Source organism: Tupaia chinensis, unplaced genomic scaffold (assembly GCF_000334495.1).
Source record: "Tupaia chinensis unplaced genomic scaffold, TupChi_1.0 Scaffold139055_1, whole genome shotgun sequence".
NCBI lineage: Eukaryota > Metazoa > Chordata > Mammalia > Scandentia > Tupaiidae > Tupaia > Tupaia belangeri.
Window position 1 is genome coordinate 192,792 of NW_006198945.1, and position 9,310 is coordinate 202,101.

Consider the following 9,310-nt stretch of genomic DNA (forward strand, 5'->3'; position numbering starts at 1 on the left):
ACCGAGCCTGCGAGGTGGAGGCGGCGGGGCTGGGTTCACTCCCTGTGTCCCCGCACTGTGAGGGAGCGGGAAGGAAGCGTGCGTCCCAGGGCCCGGTCTGTCATGCTGTGGAACGATAATTGGATATTAAGTGGCTGCTTTATTCGGGGATTATTTCCCTTGAAATCTCTTCATCCCTTCAGCTGCCCACTTGGAGTGGGAAATACTTAACAAGGAAAATTATCTTGGCAATCTTCAATCTCAAACAGTTAAAAAGTTAAAAGACGAAAACCGTCTTCCGGTCTATGAATTAAGGTAGCTATTGTCAGCGTGGGGTAGGTTCTCTTCGGCAACATCCGCAGACATTTTTGGACGTCACTACTGGAGGAAAGGCGGGGGAATGTTGCTGGCTTTTAGTGGGTTGACGCTAAGGACACTGCCAGACATCCCATTAGGCCCAGGGCACCCCACAACTGCTATCCAGTGTAAAGGGGGATCGGTAGGCCCAGGGGGAGAAAGATTTACATGCATAAAGTACTGGAGCAAATTTTTATTTATTTATTTAATTTTTTGGGGGTGGGGAGAGGTTTTTGCTATAGGGCATGTGCACTCGGCAGAGAGACAAAGAGACAGAAATTGAGCAATCACCTCCCCCCCAGGGGGGATGGCCACGCCGCAATCCCTTCTCCTCCATTCTCCTCTTGGAATCTTGGGCACACACGCACATGCGCGTGGCCTGAGTTTAAGCCACTGCGCCTGGGACTGGAACCATGGTTGACTACATGGGAGTCCAGCGACATAGCCATTACGCCAACTGCTGGTCCCCTGAAACAAATTTTATGTTTGTCGGTTGAAAAATGATAATTGAAATTGTTGTGCAAACAATATTGCCTTTTTAAAAAGATGAAAGATACCGAAAACTACAAAGATATTGTAAGAACTGTCCCACATAGGGCCATCATTCCTAGTCAGCCATGATAGCATGGCACTTTAGCAGCATTCACCTTAGACTTTTTTAGTACGTTTGCATGTTTTATGGGGAAAAAATTGAACACATTGTTTAAAAGAATTCCTAAAATATATCCTTACAAAAATATTTACGATACAGCTGGCACCTTTTGATTCCACTCCCCTATCCTGCTATCTGCCCCATGGTCTGGAATCACTGGTCATTCATAATATGGCACAAAATCTTTACAGTTTTGCTATTTGAGTTTTGGACCAGACTGCCTGGGTTTGAATCTTGTCTCTGTCACTTCTTATCTGTAGATCTACGAGAGAATCCTAAAAACTGTGCCTCAGTTTCCCTGTCTGTAAAATGGATAGTACTAGTGCCTGTGGTATGAGGCTATTGTGAGGAATAAATTGATCTGAAGTGCTTAGAACAGTACTTAACAGTATATTCCCTGAGAAAGCACTCAGGGAATGTAGCCATTTTAGGTAAACAGGAAATATGTTGTTTTATGTGTTTTAATTTATATGGGTAATGTACCTCAGTACACATTTGTTGGGTAACATTTTTTTGTTTAATTTTTGCTATGGGGTACATGTGCTTACCAGAAACACACAGAAAAGGAGAAAGTGAGAAATCATCTCCCAGGGGCAATGACCACACTGCAGTCCCTTCTCCTCCATGCTCCTCTCGGGATTTGGGGCATACATGTACATACCCCTGGTGTGTTTCTCAAGCTGTTAGGTCCAGGACTTGAATAGCAAAGTTGGCCATGTGGGATCCAGCTACCTTAACCACCACACCATCAGCTAGCCTGGCAACGTAATTCTTTTTCACTCATTTCTTTGGGTTGTTTGAAAAGTTATGACACATTTTTGCTTTGAAAAATATGTCATGACTTTTCCAATGACTCAATATATTTGAAACCTAGCCACGATGACATATATAGGTCTAATTAATTCCTTTTTAATGTGTGATAGCCATCTATATTTATTTATTCCCTTATTGGTCACTGAAATTTTTTATTTTTTATATTGCAAATAATAGCATAGTGAGCATTCTACAGCAGTGTTCTTGTGAATATGTGGGATTATTTTTCTGGGTTCATATCTAGAATTGAAATATATATGCTTTTCAGTTTATTGCTAAATTACCTTACAGTGTCATCTCTTCCTTTTATTAAGTACTCATAATTATCTCTTGTTAGCTCTGTTTCCCGTCTCACCTTATATATCAGTATCATGTTCATAAATCAGTATTATGTTCATAAAATTACATTCAATATTAGGTATCATTATTAGTTCCACTATTTACTAAAGATACCTTCTCTTGGTCACAATCAACATGGTTTCTAACAGACTTTTTTGGATTTCACCTGTAGATAGTATAGTGCTCTTATAGGATCTTGTGGAGCCACACTGATAAGTTATTTAAAGAGTTCTGAGATTTATAGTGCCAAAGTGAATTTGTTAGCATTTAAAAGGAGTACCGTGTCTTTTGGCAGGGAAGGTGGTCAGGAGGGTGGTTAGTAGATGAGGGTGATGATTTATTGCCAACTTAACGATATTTACATTAGCATAAATATGTTATCATTTTTCTAGTGTAAATACACATCTGATTTAATTTTGTGTGTAAAGTAGATACAATCAACTTTGAAGTATAATGTACATATTAGGAGAAGCTCAAATAAATTGTATAGTAGTTAACAACAAAGCTGCTTCCAAATCCCCCCCACAATAGCTACAACAGGAGATTAAACTTAACTGATTTGAATTACCTGTTTTCTTCTGCGGCCACTGTAGTAATAGTACTAAGTAAAAGGTCAAATAACCCATAGACTGGAATAGTAAGCCTGGTGCCCCCATAATCAGGATTTGTTTAATCAGGGGTTGCGTATATTGGACTAAGAACATCTAAATTAAATCATAGATTGACTTGTTTCCAGATATATTTATGTCTGTTCAAAAATGCCACTAATTCCATAGTCCTGCAGATTTTATGAACATATGCCAAGAACTTTTACTTTATTTTTTTAAAGGTTTTTGCCATAAGGCATGTGCACTCACCAGAGAGAGAGAGACAGTGAGAGGGAAAGTGAGAAATCACTCCCTGAGGGGATGGCCATGCTGCAATCCCTTCTCCATTATCTTCCTGGGATCTTGAGCATATATGCATACGTGCCCACCATGATTTTTAGACTACTTGGTCTGGAACTTGAACTGTGGTTGGCCATGTGGGAGTCCAGCACCTTAACCACCATACCACCTGCTGGCCCCAAGAACTTTTGCTCTTAAAATAGGTGTTGCAGCAAGAATACTTAAGGTCTACTCTTTCATGAATTAGTGGCTTACATTGGAGATATTGTAGGTTCAGTTCTAGAACACCATAATGAACTGAATATCACAATAAGGGGAGCCATGTAGATTTTTTTCTTTTTGGTTTCCTATTGCATATAAAAGTTATGTTTGGGGCCAGCAGGTGGCATCATAGTTAAGGCGCTGGAATCCAATGTGGACAACCACAGCTTGAGTCTTGGACTCAGTGGCTTGAAACTCCCACCAGGTGTTCGTGCATGCACATCCAAAATCCCAAGAGGAGAATGGAGGAGAATGGATTGTGGGATGGCCATCACCCCTGAGGGGTGATTTCTTATTTTCTCTCGCTCTCTCTCTCTCTCTCTGTCAAGCGCATGCACCCTATACCAAAAATCTCTCAAAAAATTGTATTTACACTATAGTGTAGTATATTAAGTGTGGAATGGCATTATGTCTAAAAAAAAGGTGTGTACTTTAATTTAAAAAGTCCATATTACTAAAAAGTGCTAATGATCATCTGAACCTTCAGCAAGTCTTAATCATTTTGCTCGCAGAGGGTCTTGCCTTCATATTTATAGCTGCTGACATATCAGGATGGCAGTTGCTATAGATTGGGGTGACTTTTAGTGACTAGATGTCAGGGACACTGCCTCTATCCACTTTTGAAAAAAATTTCAGAGGGTTTGTATGTGAACATTGCGAGAGAGAAAGAACACCCTACAACAGGACCTGGTCATTTCACGATCCTGTTAGTTTCAGTTCTCCATCCTGTCAGGTTCTTGGACATGTATGCTCTCACCATGCATCTTTTCCGGCCTACAGGGCTTGAACTTGAACTCTGGTTGGTTATGTGGTATCTGGATCCCTTTGTATTAAACCTAACCACTGCACTACAGAATCAGCCTGGTTGTACCAATTTCTTAAAATAAGACAACAATGAAGTTTGCTGCTATTGATTGACACTTCATTTCACAAAAGATTTCTCTGTGGCATGTGATGTTGTTTGATAGCTTTTTGCCCACAGTACAATTTATTTCAGAATTGGAGTCAATGCTTTCAAACCCTGCCACTGCTTTATCAACTAAGTTTATGTAATATTCTAAACCCTTTGTTGTCATTTCAACAATATTCACAGCATGTTTACCAAGAGTAGATTATATCTCAGGAAACTGCTTTCTTTGGTCATCCATGAGAAATTAAGTCCTTACCTGTCAAAGTTTTATGATGAGATTGTAGCAATTCAGTCACACCTTCAAGCTCTGTTTCTAATTTTAATTATTTTGCTGTTTCTCCCTCATCTGCAGTTGCTTCTTCCACTGAAATCTTGAACCCCTCTATTATCCAAGAGGATTGGAATCACCTTCCAAACTCCTGTTTATGCTGATATTTTGACCTCCTCCCATGAATCATGAGTCATCTAAATGGCATCTATTAATAGAATAGTGAACTATTTCCAGAAGACTTTCAATTTATTTTGCCCAGACACATTGGAAAATCACTATCTTTGGCAACCATAATCTTAACAAAAAATTTTTTTTCAGGTTTTTGCCATTAGTATGTGTGCACTTGCTAGAGAGAGAGAGAGAGAGAGGGAGAAAGAGAAATCACGCCCTGGGGGAATGGGAGTGCTGCGATCCATTCTTTTCTTGGGATTTTGGGCGTGCATGCATATGCTCCCAGTGTGATTTTCAAGCCACTGGGTCTGGGACTTAAACCAAGGTCAGCCATGTGTGAGTCTAGCACATTAACCACCACACCACCTGCTGGCCCTACAAAATGTTTTTTAAATAGTTAAGACTTGAAAATCAATAGACTTCTTGACTCATGAGTTGCAGAATGGGTGTTGTGTCGGCAGGCATGAAAACAGCATTAATCTCCTTGTACATCTCCATCAGCACTCTTTGGTGATTAGGTGCATTGTCTATTAGCAGTAATATTTTGAAAGGAATTTTTATTTCTGAGCATTAGATCTCAACAGTGGGCTTAAAATATTCAGTAAACCATGCACTAAATAGATGTGCTGTCATCCAGGCTTTGTTCCATTTATAGACCACAGGCAACATAGATATAATTCTTAAGGGCTCTAGGATTTGTGGAATGGTAAGTGAGCACTGGCTTCAACTGGAAGTCACCAGCTGCATTAGCCCCTAGCAAGAGAGTCAGCCTGCCATTTGAAGCTTTGAAGGCAGACATTGACTTCTCTAGCTATGAAAGTCTTAGATGGCATCCTCTAATCTACAGTTGATTTGTCTACATTGAAAATATGTTGTTTAGTGTACCGATCTTCATCATTTATCTTAGCTGGATCTGCTAGATAACTTGCTGCAGCTTTTATATCAGCATTTTTTACCTGCAAATGTTTTTGTTACAACGAAGGCTACTTTCCTTAAAACTCATGAACCAACTTCTGTTAGCTTTATCTCACCCAGCCTTCATAAAACTGAAGAGTTTGGGGCCTTGTCTGGATTGGGCTTTGGCCAAGGGAATATTGTGGCTAGTTTGAGCTTCTATCCAGACAACTAAAACTTTCTCCATATCAGCAATAAGACTGTTTTGCTTTCTTATCCTTGTGTTCACTCGAGTGACACTTAATATTCTTCAAGAAATTTTCTGGCCTGTTCCCATAGCTTGATGGTTAACAGAGTTGAATCCCACATGGCCAGCCACAGATAAAATCCTGGCCTTAGTAGAGCATGCCGGGTGTATGTGCATGAGTGCCCCAAATCCGGAGGGCATGGGGGAAAATAAAAATATAAAAAATAGAAATCTTAAAAAACATTATGTAGGTAGTAAAAGACGAGTTCTTAGAACCTTACCTCAGAGTATATAATTATAATGCTTTTCCCTTCTAGAAATCTAAGAACCCTGACATATCTTTGGGAAATTTGAAATACATTTTTTTCTGATATATTCTGGCACAATCTAGCTTATCTATTTTCTTTAATGTAGTTGATGGTTTCATAAGTAAAATCCATACCTTTGACTTACTCGCCTAATTTTTTGTTTTTTTGAGAGGTTTTTGCTATAGGGTGCATGTGCTCACCAGAAAGACAGAGAGACAGAAAACGAGAAATCACCCCTCAGGGGGGATGGCCACGCCACAATCCCTTCCCCTCCATTCTCCTCTCGGAATCTTGGGCATGCACGCACACATGCCCGGCATGAGTTTAAGTCATCAGGTCTGGGGCTTGAACCGCGGTTGACTACGTGGGAGTTCAGCGACATAGCCATTACGCTAACTGCTGGTCCCTCACCTAACTTATTTATTGAAGAAGGTTAAACTGTGATCCAATCATCCCGGTTGTTTACATTCATTGACTAATAACAAGCCAGTAAGCCAGTGACCACTACTCCTAATTTTGCACTAGGATGGTATGTCTCCAGTTACTTCACGTAATTGATTTCAGGAAATTCTTCAAAAAAATATTATTAGTTTACTTTTAAAAACAAATCCCATGTATTTGTTATTTATTGCTATATAAAAAACACTTCAAAAATTAAAGCTTAACATAATGCACATTTATTATCTCACAATTTCTGGAAGTCAAGAATTCAGGAGCAGCTGAGATGGGTGGTTCTGGCTCAGGGTCTCTTCCAGGGACTGCAGTCATCTGATGGCTTGACTGGCACTGGAAGATCTCATCCCAAGAAGGTCCACTATGATGGTTGTTACTGGAAGGCCTCAGTGCTTTGCTGGTAGCTGGTAGGAAGTCATAGTTCCCTGATGAGTGTACATACATCTCGATGGGGCTGCCTGAGTGTCTTAATGGTATGGCAGGTGGCTTCCCAAAGTGCATGTAATCTAAGCCAGAGGTGAAAGAGGAAGCCACAGTGTTCTCTTTATGAGTCAGTCTTGGAAGTTACTCACTGTTATTTTTGCCATCTTCTGGCTATAAGGAAGTCATGCTTAGGCCTCTTATCTAAGGGAAAATAACTAAATGCCATTCCTTGATGGAAAGAGCATCAAAAAATTTGTAAACATACTTTAAAAGCACAAGTGGAACTTATATAAGATGGGACATCTCCATCTTGAAAGCAGGTGTTGAGTAATCTAATCTGCTTTTCAGTAGAATTGCCTCTAAATCAATCATTGCTTTAAAATGCAGGCTACATTAAGTTCAATTTGCACATTATAGTCACTGATACTTTCTTGTAATTGAACTCTTGGTTGATGTTTCATAATGAACGAATGAAACTTTAGCTTTTGAAGTTTGCTTGTCATGCAGAGAAAAACAACATTGCTTACTTGTAAATAATTTGGTTTTCAGTGATTTCTGAAACTATTGAATTTCCTGGTGTACAAAGTAAAGCTCAAATAAGAGAAAAGGGTATTAGAGTTATTTCTAGTGGAGAGGGATCTTTCAGTACTTACAAATGGCTGTGCAACTGTTCTTTTCCTATTTTTAAGGTTAGCTACTGTATGAGCCAAGCTGGCCATGGTGATGATGACCATGATAGTGACTGACATTTATTGCACTTCCTATTTCAACTGCTTTATATTATTTCATTCTGGTACCTTGTGAGGTAGATGCTGTTTTTACGTCCCATCATATAGATGTGGGTGTGAGGCACAAAGGAGTTAAGTAACTGCCCAGGGTCACGCATCTATATAGTGTGAGACAGACCTGGCATTCACGTGGGCTCTGTACGCATGTGCAGTTCTGCTTAAACACTGTTAAAGGGGTGGTTTAGTACATGAAGCCAACTGGGTAGAGATCAACCTCTTCTTTTGTGAGTTCAATTTAGGGGGCATTCTTTTCTCTTCATTCTATTTTACTAATTCTTTCAAATTGCCTTCCTTATAACCAGTTTGTTTAGAAAAGGAAAATGATGCCAGAACTATGTGGTGGTTAAAAGTATGGACTCATGAGTCAGGGGACCCCTCTTCCAAATCTAGTACCATTGTAAGTTAGCATTGTAACTGCAGATTAGGGTTGTGACTTTGGAAAATTGTCTTACCTTTTTTAAAATAAGGTTTTCTCACTTAAAAGATAGGATAATAAGAATATCTTAAAAGAATAGTTACAAACATTAAATGAGATAATGCCCATATTGTACCTGCCATATAGGAAGCATGAATGACTGATAGCTACTATTTAATTTTTAGTCCATTATAATAAATTGTATTCATGCTCAATTTTTTCCTACTTTGAATATGAATACTGACTTCCTTAGGTCATAAAAATGTATTGTTTTTGCAAGGTATGATTTATTTCTATTACTCTGGAGATTTTTTATTTCAATTTGCCAGAAGGCATATACACTTGCTGGAAAGACACAGTGAGACAGAGAAAGTGAGAAAGCACTCCCAGTGGGGCATGATCATGCTGCAATCCCTTCTCCTCCATCTCTCCCTCCTTTAGAGATTTACGGTACACACACATACACGTGCTTGGTGTGTTTTTCAAGTCACTGGGTCTGGGACTCAAACTGTGGGATCCAACTGCCTTAACCGCCATGCCACAGGCTTGGCCCTCTGGAGATTTTTTTAAAACTTTGTTAGAGCATTTCCTATTTTTATTTTGGGGGTTTCATTGTCATAGAACCTGCTCAGGCTTCTGTCTCCAGGAAGCAGGAGCCTAATTGCCTGGACAGTGGGGAGCAGTCTTATCCAAGAATCACCATATTTGGAGAGAACTAAACTTTGAGACAAACCATTGACTAAATTGTCATTCTAAAGGGGCTAAAGCAGAGTGCCAAACCAGATTAGCATTGGTATGGTAGAAACAGAAATTCTCTGAGCCAGAAAGAATAGCTGAAGTCACTTTTAATAGAGCATCTAAAACTTTAAGTACATGCTGCGAACACATTTGGCTATCTTTTTTAATGTGGTTATTGGCATGCTTAACAAGCTGTCTTTTAAGGGATGTACAGAAATAGTATTTGGGATATGTTTTTTCCAATAAACATGAGATTGTCAAAATGGTATAAAAAGCTTAAGAATGTTTACTTAATAAAATTTATAGTTACCTATGTAGTAGTTCCCTAACAGAACTATCTTTTCTTTCTCCCCAGCTCTGCGTATTTTATTGCAATTTTTCTTATTTCTTTTTTAGATTTAAAA